Source organism: Salvelinus fontinalis, chromosome 6 (assembly GCF_029448725.1).
Source record: "Salvelinus fontinalis isolate EN_2023a chromosome 6, ASM2944872v1, whole genome shotgun sequence".
NCBI classification, from domain to species: domain Eukaryota; kingdom Metazoa; phylum Chordata; class Actinopteri; order Salmoniformes; family Salmonidae; genus Salvelinus; species Salvelinus fontinalis.
The window spans coordinates 7,388,395-7,403,158 of NC_074670.1; the positions used below are offsets into that span (position 1 = coordinate 7,388,395).

At 45.9% G+C, this 14,764-nt stretch overlaps 1 pseudogene; it reads left to right on the forward strand.

Annotated features, from left to right (window-relative positions):
* The first annotated feature begins 4,353 nt into the window (after positions 1-4,353).
* On the forward strand, positions 4,354-13,727 carry LOC129856765 (dynein axonemal heavy chain 11-like; annotated as a pseudogene).
* The last annotated feature ends 1,037 nt before the right edge of the window (positions 13,728-14,764 follow it).

Here is a 14,764-nt window from a genome sequence, read left to right on the forward strand (position 1 = left end):
GTCTCCACTGAGACTCACTGAGCTACTGACAAATGGCTGGTCACATGGCAGATGACTACTGTGTGTGTGTGTGTGTGTGTGTGTGTGTGTGTGTGTGTGTGTGTGTGTGTGTGTGTGTGTGTGTGTGTGTGTGTGTGTGTGTGTGTGTGTGTGTGTGTGTGTGTGTGTGTGTGTGTGTGTGTGTGTGTGTGTGTGTAGAGTAGACGTATAATTGTTTTCCCTCATGGCAGTGGAACGATCAGTACCCAGGATCATTTATGTTAATGAGAGCAGAGTGATTAATACGGTAACGACGACCCTCTCAGGAGGCACAGCTGTCACCGCACTAACAGGAAGGGCCTTCACATGCCGCTGCTGTGGGGAGCCGTGGGAGAAGACTATAGGAGTGCATGTGTGTGTGAATTTGTGTCTCTCTCTCTCCGTGTGCCTACGTGGCAATGGTATTGACCTTTTCTCCAGTACAATGTGTTACTCCAAAGCTGTATGATTTGAATGACCCACTTCCAGCAGTTGAACAGAGGGTCACTGGCCTCAACTCCAAGCACCTGAGTCTGGCAGCGCTGAAAACATCCATCAAAGGGAAATATGGAAATATGCCTGCCTTGTATGAGAAGTTGAAACCTGAAATCAAATCATTATTTGTGAGAAATTACATATAAAGCGATCAATATTTAAACATGTTTGTCTTGTTAAAGAAGTAGCTAAACACAATGAAATAAATGCTCATTTATATGGAGTTTAAAAAATGCACAAGCCACAAATAATGGATGAACTAGTTAAATCAATGAGCACGTTGCTGCTCCATGTCTCAACATGCAACACTTTGTCAAAAGGCATTATGTCAGATCTTAATTACTAATGATTTTCCCCACTGGTTCCTGGATCATGTACAATGGCCTTTTGTGAGTGATGTTCAGGTTTTAGCCCTGTTCTCTGTGCCACTTTGTTTTTGCATTAATAGATCGCTAATGGCATGTGATTAATTGTGACATGGTGGTTCATTGAGCAGTACTATGATAAATACCCAGTCAGTAGGGCTACGCTGTAGCTTCTACACTGTGTGTAGTAGAGTAGTGTGTAAAAGAAAGTTGAAGGACATGAGGGATAATGGAAACAGAGCCTCTGCGTTATGCACTGCATGTCACAGGCCTTAAACACATTCTTTTCCCAGTGGTTTCAAAGCCCAATCAGTCCTGCTAGCTGCCCCTAAATTTGAGATTGAGTAAGTCGAGGCTGGCCAAGTAAAATGGCAAAACTTGTAGATGAATTCAGAATTTATGAAGATAATATTTCAGGACCCATCAGCTTGGGGACGTTAAACTCCACTCAATCCAGAGCGCCCCTGCTGTGCTCCCCCCCCCCCCCCCCCCCTCCCACCTCTGCTTATTTTTACAGCAAGCCGTCCAGAATTCCATTAGTCTTTTCATGGCCTATGTTCACACCAGTGTCAACCAGGCAAGTGAAAAATACTCGGTGCGATGAGAAGAGGTACAATTACACCACTCCAAAAGAGCCTTCTCCAGCAGATCACCCTGTACAGCAAGTTCCTCGGGAAGATGAAGCGCCTCGTCAGCGGCCTTCAGGAGCTCCAGGCTACCGCCGCTCAGGTAGGAGTGTGAGTGCATCCCAAATGGCACCCTATTTCCTGTGGTGCACTACTTTCAACCAGGCCCTCTGCACTGTATAGGGAATAAGGTGCCATTTGGAATGTATGGAATAGGGTGCCATTTAGAATGTATGGAATATGGTGCCATTTGGAATGTATGGAATAGGGTGCCATTTAGAATGTATGGAATATGGTGCCATTTGGAATGTATGGAATATGGTGCCCTTTGGAATGTATGGAATAGGGTGCCATTTGGAATGTATGGAATATGGTGCCATTTAGAATGTATGGAATAGGGTGCCATTTAGAATGTATGGAATATGGTGCCATTTAGAATGTATGGAATATGGTGCCATTTAGAATGTATGGAATAGTGTGCCATTTAGAATGTATGGAATAGGGTGCCATTTAGAATGTATGGAATAGGGTGCCATTTAGAATGTATGGAATAGGGTGCCATTTAGAATGTATGGAATAGGGTGCATTTGAGAGGCAGCCTTTAACGTTATGTTAATATCAGAACCTCAAGGCTGTGGGACGAGATCAGAGGAGGTTTGAGTAGCACATTTGTATAATGCCTTTTGCCTTTCCACTGATTGAATGCTGCTGATAAACCTTGAAATGAACGTAAATCACATTTTATAGCTATTGCCGCAAAGAGTACAACATTGGATTTCCATTTATTTAATCAGTTTTTATTGCAAAAAAAATGCCATCAGAAGATGTATTATAATATCATTAACACAGAAGTGACATCAATCAGATTCTTTATCCAAAGTATGATGATATTCATGTATTGCTCAAATGGTACCCTATTCTCTATATACTGTACGATGCCTTCAGAAAGTATTCAGACCCCTTGACTTTTTCCACATTTTATTACGTTACAGCCTTATTCTAAAATTGATTAAATAACAAACATGTCTTCATTAATCTACACACTATACCCCATAATGACAAAGCGAAAAAAATGTTTACATTTTTGCTAATTTATTGCATTTTAAAAACAGATACCTTATTTACATAAGTATTCAGACCCTTTGCTATGAGACTCAAAATTGAGTTCAGGTGCATCCTGTTTCCATTGATCATCCTTGAGATGTTTCTACAACTTGATTAGAGTCCACCTGTGTTAAATTCAACTAATTGGACATGATTTGGAAAGGCACACACCTGTCTGTATAAGGTTCCACAGTTGACAGTGCATGTCAGAGCAAAAACCAAGCCATGAAGTTGAAGGAATTGTCCATAGATCTCCGAGACAGGATTGTGTCGAGGCACAGATCTGGGGAAGGATACCAAAAAATGTCTGCAGCATTGAAGGTCCCCAAGAACACAGTGGCCTCCATCATTCTTAAATGGAAGAAGTTTAGAACCATCAAGACTCTTCCTAGAGCTGGCTGCCCAGCCAAACTGAGCAATTGGGGGAGAAGGGAGGTGACCAAGAACCAGATGGTCACTCTGACAGAGCTCCAGAGTTCCTCTGTGGAGATGGCAGAACCTTCCAGAAGGACAACCATCTCTGCAGCACTCCATCAATCAGGCCTTTATGGTAGATGGAAGCCTCTCCTCAGTAAAAGGCACATGACAGCCTGCTTGTAGTTTGCCAAAAGGCACCTAAAGGACTCTCAGACCATGAGAAACATGATTCTCTGGTCTGATGAAACCAAGATTGGCCTAAATGCCAAGCGTTATGTCTGGAGGAAACCTGGCACCATCCCTACGGTGAAGCATGGTGGTGGCAGCATCAAGCTGTGGGGATGTTTTTCATTGGCCAATGTCTAAAAACCTGTTTTTGCTTTGCCATTATGGGGTATTGTCATGTTGTCATGGGGTAATGTGTGTAGATTGATTTTTTTTAGAGTAAGGCTGTAATGTAACAAAATGTTAAAAAAGTCAAGGGTTCTGAATACTTTCCAAATGCACTGTAGTGCACTACTTTTGACCACAACCCTATGGGCTCTGGTCCAAAGTAGTGCACTATATAGGGAATAGGGTGCAGTCTGAGATGCATCCTCTTATGGAACTATGTGGTTTACTGTAAGTTAATGAGCTAAAAGCCAAACTGGCGTCCCAAGAAGAGGATCTGACCCTGAAGAATGCTGATGCAGAAGCTCTCGTCAGTTAGATTGGACAGCAGGCTGCAGATGTAGCAGGTCATCTTGTTAAATATCCAATCAGACATGGCTCAATTACACATCAAATATCTGTATTAGTAGATGGCATTTTTAACACTTGAGTCACGCTTGATCTACTTTTTCCTGGTGTAATGGACAATAGAATAGTCCTAAAAGTGCAAACCACAATCTCAGTCAAGCGCACCTCAAATATTTCAAGACAAATACTTGACATTATGTTTTTGACCCAGGTCTATTATTTCACTTATTTCACAAAAAAAGGTCAAGCCCTCTTAGTTGAAGGAGTGACTTAGTTGATGGTGTCTGTGTCCTCTGTTCAGCTGTCTGTCACCCAGACAGAGGTTTCACTGAAGCATGGGGACTGTGAGACTGACCTGGCCAAGGCAGAGCCCATTCTGCAGGCTGGACACTCTTAACAAGGTACAATACTGAAATCATGTCATAGATTATAGAGCAATTGTAGCTAAGCCACATATCTAATAAGGTCACCAGGTACCCTGTAAATGAACCAGTTACTTACTGTCTAAATCACTCATCAAGCTAATGATCATTTTGGTTTGTTGTATATGGTTCTTGGTTGATTTATTCAACTGTCATAAAGCCAGGTAAATGATTTTCCACAATAACTACCTGGTGGTACATTGTATCTGTCTCCAAGTGAATCTGACGGAGCAGAAATCGTTTGTCAATCCCTCCGGCGGCGGTGATCAACATGGCGGTGATGGTGCTGCTGGCTCCGTGTGGCTTCGTTCCCAAGCCGAGGAGCTGGAAGGCAGCCCGGGCCTTTATGGGCAAGGTAACCAAGGTTACTACCTGTCACTGTGTCAATCACATCATTGTCTGTCTGAGGGATGCCAGTGTAATCTGGGTCTGGGCCTTGACACTGTATGTACCCTGCATGTCTCAACCTCACAATTCAGCTGGATGATGGCTCTTTGAATATAGTTCTGAATGGAGCCAGCGCCACTGTACTGTACGATCCTCTGGGCTCAAAGATTCATGTTCTTGGATTGTTTTTATTATGTTGGCTCAACTAGTCCATCAACCAATCCGACAATAGTCTGCCTTGTGACATCATCAACATGTGCAAGACATGTTTTTCAGTCAAAAGCGGTGTTAGTTCCACTTGACTGACAACAATAAATCCCCCTTTCTACATGAATATGTATTGTATCTTGATGCAAACATGTCTCCCTGTGGCTTCCAGGTGATAACCTCCTGCAGGCGCTGGTGTCGTATTACAAGGAGCACATCGCTAAGTTATGTCTGGTGGTGGTGAAGCAGGAGTACCTGAGGAACCCAGAGTTTCACCCTGACCTGGTCAGGACCAAGTCCACCGCCGCCGCAGCTGGGCCATCCACATGGTCAGATACTAGGTCAGACAGAGAGCAGTCTGAAATATAGCTTTGATGTGTATCATGAAGATAGTTTGAATGTCAGGTTATATGGTCCTGTGTGGCTCAGTTAGTACAGCACGGCGCTTGCAATGACAGTATACCAAAATGTACTACTGTCAGTAACTTTGGTTAAAAGCATCTGCTAAATGGGATATATTATTATAATATCATTGAATGCCATTGATAGAATATCGTTAAATCATGAATCAAATGTTTTATTCACATGTACACTACCATTCAAAAGTTTGTGGTCACTTAGGAATGTCCTTGTTTTTGAAAGAAAAGCAAATTTTTGGTCCATTAAAATAACATCAAATTGGTCAGAAATACAGGGTAGACATTGTTAATGTTGTAAATGACTATTGTAGCCGGAAACGGCTGTCTTTTTTATCGATTGTCTACAGTTGAAGTCGGAAATTTACAAACACCTTAGCCAAATACATTTAAAATCAGTTTTTCACAATTCCTGACATTTAATCCTAGTAAAAATGCCCTGTTTAAGGTCAGTTAGGTTCACCACCTTATTTTAAGAATGTGAAATGTCAGAATAATAGAGAGAATTATTTATTTCAGCTTTTATTTATTTCATCACATTCACTGTGGGTCAGAAGTTTACATACACTCAAATAGTATTGTTTAACTTGGGTCAAACGTTTCGGGTAGCCTTCCACAAGCTTCCCACAATAAATTGACTGAAATTTGGCCCATTCCTCTTGACAGAGCTGGTGTAACCGAGTCAGATTTGTAAGCCTCCTTGCTTGCACACGCTTTTTCAGTTCAGCCCACAAATTCTCTATAGGATTGAGGTCAGGGTGTAACGACACTCGTCGGATGAAGAAGGAGATCAAGGTGCAGCGTGGTAGGCGTTCATGATTTTTAATAAAACTGAACACCGCAACAAAATAACAAAGTAGAAAAAACTAAAGCGTACAGTTCTGTCAGGCAAGAAAAACAGCTAAACAGAAAATAACTCCCCACAAAACCCAAACGGAAAATCACAACTTATATATGATCCCCAATCAGAGACAACGATAGACAGCTGCCTCTGATTGGGAACCACACATGGCAAAAACAACAAAGAAATAGAAAACATAGAATGCCCACCCTAACCACACCCTGACCTAACCAAAAATAGAGAAATAAAATACTCTCTAAGGTCAGGGCGTGACAATACCCCCCCCCCCCCCCCCCAAAGGTGCGGACACCGGCCGCAAACCTGAACCTATAGGGGAAGGTCCGGGTGGGCATCTACTCTCGGTGGGGGCTCCGGTGCAGACCCCGCCCGCTTTAGGCTCCCCCTACTTCGGTTGCGCCTCCGGCGCAGGGATCGTCACCGGGGCCTCCGGACCGTAGATCATCGCCGGAGGCTCCGTACTGCAAAGCGCCGCTGGAGACTCCGGACTGCAGACCGCCGCCAGAGACTCCGGACTGCAGACCGCCGTTGGAGGCTCCGGACAGGGGACCGCCGTTGGAGGCTCCGGACAGGGGACCGCCGTTGGAGGCTCCGGACAGGGGACCGTCGCTGGAGGCTCCGGACAGGGGACCGTCGCTGGAGGCTCCGGACAGGGGACCGTCGCTGGAGGCTCCGGATTGGGGACCGTCGCTGCAGGCTCCGGACTGGGGACCGTCGCTGCAGGCTCCGGACTGGGGACGTCGCTGCGGCTCCGGACTGGGGAGGTCGCTGCAGGCTCCGGACTGGGGACGTCGCTGCAGGTTCCGGACTGGGGACGTCGCTGCAGGTTCCGGACTGGGGACCGTCGCTGTAGGCTCCGGACTGGGGACGTCGCTGCAGGTTCCGGACTGGGGACGTCGCTGCAGGTTCCGGACTGGGGACCGTCGCTGTAGGCTCCGGACTGGGGACCGTCGCTGCAGGCTCCGGACTGGGGACCGTCGCTGCAGTCTCCGGACTGGGGACCGTCTCTGAAGGCTCCGGACTGGGGACCGTCTCTGAAGGCTCCGGACTGGGGACCGCCGCCAGAGACTCCGGACTGCAGACCGCCGTTGGAGGCTCCGGACAGGGGACCGTCGCTGGAGGCTCCGGACAGGGGACCGTCGCTGGAGGCTCCGGACTGGGGACCGTCGCTGGAGGCTCCGGACTGGGGACCGTCGCTGGAGGCTCCGGATTGGGGACCGTCGCTGCAGGCTCCGGACTGGGGACCGTCGCTGCAGGCTCCGGACTGGGGACGTCGCTGCGGCTCCGGACTGGGGAGGTCGCTGCAGGCTCCGGACTGGGGACGTCGCTGCAGGTTCCGGACTGGGGACGTCGCTGCAGGTTCCGGACTGGGGACCGTCGCTGTAGGCTCCGGACTGGGGACCGTCGCTGCAGGCTCCGGACTGGGGACCGTCGCTGCAGTCTCCGGACTGGGGACCGTCTCTGAAGGCTCCGGACTGGGGACCGTCTCTGAAGGCTCCGGACTGGGGACCGTCTCTGAAGGCTCCGGACTGGGGACCGTCTCTGAAGGCTCCGGACTGGGGACCGTCTCTGAAGGCTCCGGACTGGGGACCGTCGCTGGAGGCTCCGTGCCCTGGATTATCGCTGGAGGCTCCGGGCCATGGATTATTACTGGAGGCTTCGTGCCATGGATAATCACTGGAGGCTTCATGCCATGGATCATCACTACATACATATAGACTGACGAGTTTCAGAAGAAAATTATTTGTTTCTGGACATTTTGAGCCTGTAATCGAACCCACAAATGCTGATGTTCCAGATACTCAACTAGTCTAAAGAAGGCCAATTGTATTGCTTCTGTAATCAGAACAACAGTTTTCAGCTGATAAAACTGGAAGTAAGACGTGTTATATTATCATTCACCACGCTGGTTTGAAATCTCCAGCTCTCACAATGACCATATGCCGCTCAGCCTTGTCTTGTCATGAAGCCGATCTAATCTGTGATTCTGTGGTGTTTCTAACAGGGGTTGAATATCAACCTACAGAGCCTCACAGTCCAGGTTGAGAAGGCTGCTGATCACAAGGTCCAGTGCCAGGAGGAAGTGACCCACACCAACCAGACTATCGAGCAGGCCAACCAGCTGGTCAAGGGCCTGGAGGTACAGAGAGGAGGGGCTGGGGTGGGGGTCAGTCCTGTCATGCCTGATACACACTATAGAGCCAAACCCAGCTGCTCTGGCCGGATAGTGGTTACACATCCACCATAGTTTCTGGAACCATGCTGGAAAGGACAATGGGAAAAGAAAATACCTGAGCCAGTAACGCACGGTTCGGCCATATAGTGTGTATCAGGGATCAGTGTGTCTCACCTGGCATAGAAGTGACTGGTCACAGAGTCCGAGGCACGCTGTCTACCAGGAGGTGGGGTTGACAGAAGTGCATCAGTAATCTGGATGAGGACTTGTTATAATGTCCCTGTGATGTGGCTGTGTCTGGCTGTAGTGTGGTGGAGGGGATGGAGCTTCAGGTCTGGCTAGCCAGCCTGTTGGGGATCAGGGAGGATGGAGAGGGAGAGTGGGATGGACCACAGCAAACGCACCATTAAACTGGGCAACTGTCTCTGTCTGGCCCACGGCCCAGTGGAGAAGAGAGATGGCAGGAAGGCTGCATGGACCGTACACTCAAGCTGGGCAGCAGACTGGCCTGAAGAAGTGTGTGTGTGTGTGTGTGTGTGTGTGTGTGTGTGTGTGTGTGTGTGTGTGTGTGTGTGTGTGTGTGTGTGTGTGTGTGTGTGTGTGTGTGTGTGTGTGTGTGTGTGTGTGTGTCCAGGTGTTGCATCTTAAAACAACGTGGTCCTGTGGGGATCCAGACATGTTTACATCGGTCTGTTAACGTGAAATCCAATAGGAGCCATGTTTTTCTGCCGTGGCCATATTCATACGTTCTACTTTCTTATTCAACAAAACAAATGTGGCTAGCATGGGACAGCTTGGCTTTTCCACATATCAAGATAAATGATATGTCTTTGTGGCATTGATCTGGAAGCCACAGTGTTTAGACTAATACATCAGACTATATTTAATCATTAACTTACCTCACAGGCTCAACAGCTGTTGGAAATTAAAAACGCTTCACCCCAAGACTGAGTGATATTACAGACAACCCATAATGCATTAGGGTAAAATTATAGTGATTTTTAACTGTCTGGGAATTTATTATGCCACATACTCTGGCCCCATGGGCCCTTGTGAAGAAACGGCAGGCGTGATTTACCGTGTTCAGGCTGTCACAGCTGGTCATACTATTTACCGTGTTCAGGCTGTCACAGCTGGTCATACTATTTACCGTGTTCAGGCTGTCACAGCTGGTCATACTATTTACCGTGTTCAGGCTGTCACAGCTGGTCATACTATTTACCGTGTTCAGGCTGTCACAGCTGGTCATACTATTTACCGTGTTCAGGCTGTCACAGCTGGTCATACTATTTACCGTGTTCAGGCTGTCACAGCTGGTCATACTATTTACCGTGTTCAGGCTGTCACAGCTGGTCATACTATTTACCGTGTTCAGGCTGTCACAGCTGGTCATACTATTTACCGTGTTCAGGCTGTCACAGCTGGTCATACTATTTACCGTGTTCAGGCTGTCACAGCTGGTCATACTATTTACCGTGTTCAGGCTGTCACAGCTGGTCATACTATTTACCGTGTTCAGGCTGTCACAGCTGGTCATACTATTTACCGTGTTCAGGCTGTCACAGCTGGTCATACTATTTACCGTGTTCAGGCTGTCACAGCTGGTCATACTATTTACCGTGTTCAGGCTGTCACAGCTGGTCATACTATTTACCGTGTTCAGGCTGTCACAGCTGGTCATACTATTTACCGTGTTCAGGCTGTCACAGCTGGTCATACTATTTACCGTGTTCAGGCTGTCACAGCTGGTCATACTATTTACCGTGTTCAGGCTGTCACAGCTGGTCATACTATTTACCGTGTTCAGGCTGTCACAGCTGGTCATACTATTTACCGTGTTCAGGCTGTCACAGCTGGTCATACTATTTACCGTGTTCAGGCTGTCACAGCTGGTCATACTATTTACCGTGTTCAGGCTGTCACAGCTGGTCATACTATTTACCGTGTTCAGGCTGTCACAGCTGGTCATACTATTTACCGTGTTCAGGCTGTCACAGCTGGTCATACTATTTACCGTGTTCAGGCTGTCACAGCTGGTCATACTATTTACCGTGTTCAGGCTGTCACAGCTGGTCATACTATTTACCGTGTTCAGGCTGTCACAGCTGGTCATACTATTTACCGTGTTCAGGCTGTCACAGCTGGTCATACTATTTACCGTGTTCAGGCTGTCACAGCTGGTCATACTATTTACCGTGTTCAGGCTGTCACAGCTGGTCATACTATTTACCGTGTTCAGGCTGTCACAGCTGGTCATACTATTTACCGTGTTCAGGCTGTCACAGCTGGTCATACTATTTACCGTGTTCAGGCTGTCACAGCTGGTCATACTATTTACCGTGTTCAGGCTGTCACAGCTGGTCATACTATTTACCGTGTTCAGGCTGTCACAGCTGGTCATACTATTTACCGTGTTCAGGCTGTCACAGCTGGTCATACTATTTACCGTGTTCAGGCTGTCACAGCTGGTCATACTATGGAAGGATTAAATGGACGCTAAATAGATGCTGAGTGAATGTGCAGGAAAACTTTCAAAGCCAGTTTGGTGGAATTAGTTTTGTATACTTTATAGCTTTAGGTTTTTCTAGTTTGGCCCGGTAGACTGGGTGGGGAAACACATTTCAGCCTAGACGAACCTTTCATCCCAGAGTTTGAAATATTTGAGGTGCTTTGAAGTTAAATGCATATCTTCTTATGGCTGCAAGGGGCAGCATTGAGTAACCTGGAAAGAGGTGGCCATTTCAAACGGCCTCCTACTCAATTCTTGCTCGTACAATATGCATATTGTCATTACTATTGGATAGAAAACACTCTCTAGTTTCTTAAACCGTTTGAATTATTTCTCTAAGTGAACCAGAACTCTTTCTGCAGCCCATTTCCTATCCGGAAGTGAGATTTCCAAAAGCGAGGTCTTTTTTCAAGAGCTTGTCTATAAAAGGGCATGTCACTTGGGACTATAGAAACACGTCATACACCTTCCCTTGGGTGTCATGCGGAAGTGAGAGCAGAAATGACTTGAATATCTCGTTCTGGGATTAAATACATCATCTTGGAGTGAGAGGTCCGCCATTATTTTTTTTTCGAAGGTGCGAAGTTGGACCTGGAATTGCCTCCTGGAAAACCGTCGTTATAGGTGAATATGATCTCCGGCTTCGATTTTATTTGATACATGTCACAATATCATCCTAAAGTATGTTTTTTCAATATAGTTTAATTATATTATTGAAATTTATTCGGGACTTTAGACGTGATGCGTTGGAAGAATTTGTTCAAGAAGGAGAGGTTAGCGCCGCACGGCCAGTGTGCTTGCTAATTCAAGAGGGAAATAGTTCGTTCTGGATCCAAACAAAGACGGTTCTGGACAATGGACCCCTTTACAACATTCTGATGGAAGATCAACAAAGATAAGGACCCAATTTGGGATGCTATTTCATATATCTGTCGAACTGTGCTATCGCTACCGATTACTTGGAATCAATGCTGTTGTGTGTTAGCTATTGCAGTAAGCTAATATAACGATATATTGTGTTTTCGCTGTAAAACACTTAAAAAAATCGGAAATATTGTCTGTATTCACAAGATCTTCGTCTTTCATTTTGCTATACACCATATATTTTTCTGAAATGTTTTATGATGAGTAATTAGGTAGTTGACGTTGGTGTCTGTATTTACTCTGGCTCCTCCCGTGCTATTTCTGACTGTAGCTATGATGGTAGCATCAATGTAAAACTGATTTACAGCTCAAATATGCACATTTTTCGAACAAAACATAGATTTATTGTGTAACATGTTATAGGACTGTCATCTGAGGAAGTTGTTTCTAGGTTTGTTTGGTTGGATCTTGGTTAGTTAGGTGTAACGGCTGTCCTCCTCCTCTTCATCCGAAGAGGAGGAGCAGTGATCGAACCAAGGCGCAGCGTAGTGAAATGACATGATTTATTGAACACGACGGAAAAACAAACTAAACTTGCATAAACAAACAAAACAAATAAACGATGCAGACAGACCTGAACGACGAACTTACATATAACGTGAAGAACGCAATGAACAGGAACAGACTACATAAAACGAACAAACCGCAAACAGTCCGGTATGGTGCAAACATATACACAGACACAGGAGACAATCACCCACAACGAACACTGTGAAAACGCCTACCTAAATATGACTCTTAATTAGAGGAACGCCAAACACCTGCCTCTAATTAAGAGCCATACCAGGCAACCCAATAAACCAACACAGAAACAGAAAACATAGAATGCCCACCCAAACTCACGTCCTGACCAACTAACACATAACAAACTAACAGAAATAGGTCAGGAACGTGACATTAGGTTGGCTTTGTGCATGCTACCTGTGCTGTGAAAAATGTCTGTCCTCTTTTGTATTTGGTGGTGAACTAACATAAACATACATGGTGTTTTTGCTGTAAAACATTTTAAAAATCGGACACGTTGGCTGGATTCACAAGATGTTTATCTTTCAAATGCTGTATTGGACTTGTTAATGTGTGAAAGTTAAATATAAAAAAAAAATAGATTTTGAATTTCGCGCCCTGCAATTGAGCTGGATGTTGTCATAAGTGTACCGATGTCGGGCCAGCCAGCCTAACAGGATATACCAAGTTTCCAGTTTATTCTAAAAGTGATTTTATACATACACTGTAGACTACGTTTCATACTGCTTTTGGTGGTGTATATTGTCATGCTTGGTGTATGTGTGTCCCAGTCAGAAAAGGAGAGGTGGTCCCAGGCAGAAGACTCTGTGTGGTGATGTTCTCCTCACCTCAGCTTCGGTCTCCTACGTGGGTCACTTCACCAGGCCCTACCGACACCAACAGCTCTACGAAGCCTGGATACCCTTCGTACAGTCACAACGGGTAAGATCCCAAATGGCACCCTATTCCCTGTGTAGTGCACTACTTTTGACCAGCGGGGCTTTATAAAGCTGCTCCTTTATCCTTTATCGTGTAGATATGTTCTAAACTGTTTTTATTCATGGTCTTTAATTGATTTTATTTGAACATTTTGATTTTGGATGTAAATTTAGGGATAACCCGCCTGGAAATTAATCTTGGTGAAAGACTGTTGCCTCTCTCCCTATCGGCCTGCATAGTTGTACAGTCGGTACCCCACACACAGCCAACCGAGTGACATCACCGCCTCACTGCTGTCGGTTCCAAATGCCACCCTATTTATTATTTAGTGCACTATATGGTGAACAGGGTTCCATCTGTCTGTCTCTCTGTGTGTTCCAGGTCTCCATCCCCCAGACAGACGACCTGGACCCTGTCCTCATGCTTACAGATGATGCCACCGTGGCTGCCTGGCACAACCAGGGCCTGCCAAACGATAGGATGTCCACAGAGAACGCTGCCATCCTGACCACCGGCGAGTGCTGGCCACTCATGATGCACCCCCAGCAGCAGGGCATCAAGTGGATCCGCAGCCGCTGTGGGCCAGAGCTCAGGGTGGAGCAGCTCCAGCAGATGGAGTGAGAGAGGGACGCCGTTGTTTTGACACATTTCATTAATGATAGTAGAGATTTCAGAGTGGGGAAGGGAAGCAAGTTGGGAAGGGAAGCAAAGAAGGGAAGCAAGTTGAACTTGGAACATTGATGGTCACAAGGGTTTGTTTTGTATCACTGGACAGTGTCTATCCAAGTGGTCCAGTCTGTTTGTACTTTAGCCAAACATATACAGTAGGGTATGATAACCATAGGAGATTTGGTGTCTGGACAGTAGATACAGGATGGGACCAGGCTAATCACTGGTCACTACTAATTATCAGCTACAGTGCATTTGAAAATTATTCAGACCCTTTGACTTTTTCCACATTTTGTAACGTTACAGCATTATTCTAAAATGTATTAAATTATACATTTTTCTCATTAATTTAAACACAATAACCCTCTAATGACAAAGTGAAAACAGATTTTTTGAGATTTTTGCAGAATTATTACAATTTAAATAGAAATATCTTATTTACATAAGTCTTTAGACCCTTTGTTGAAGCACCTTTGGCAGCGATTACAGCCTCAAGTCTTCGTAGGTATGAAGCTACAAGCTTGGCACACCTGTATTTGGGAAGTTTCTCCCATTCTTCTCTGCAGATCCTCTCAAGCTCTGTCAGGTTAGATAGGGAGCACTGCTGCACAGCTATTTTCAGGTCTCTCCCGAGATGTTCGATCAGGTTCAAGTCCGGGTTCTGGCTGGGCCACTCAAGGACATTCAGAGACTTGTCCCGAAGTCACTCCTGTGTTGTCTTGGCTGCGTGCTTAATGTCAATGTCCTGTTGAAAGGTGAACCTTCTGCCCAGTCTGAGGTCCTGAGCGCTCTGGACCAGGTTTTTATCAAGGAACTCTCTATACTTTGTTCCGTTCATCTTTCCCTCGATCCTGACAAGCCTCCCAGTCCCTGCCACTGAAAAACATCTCCACAGCATAATGCCGCCACCACCATGCTTCACTGTAGGGATGGTGCCAGGTTTCCTCCAGATGTGATGCTTGGTATTCAGGCCAAATAGTTCAATCTTG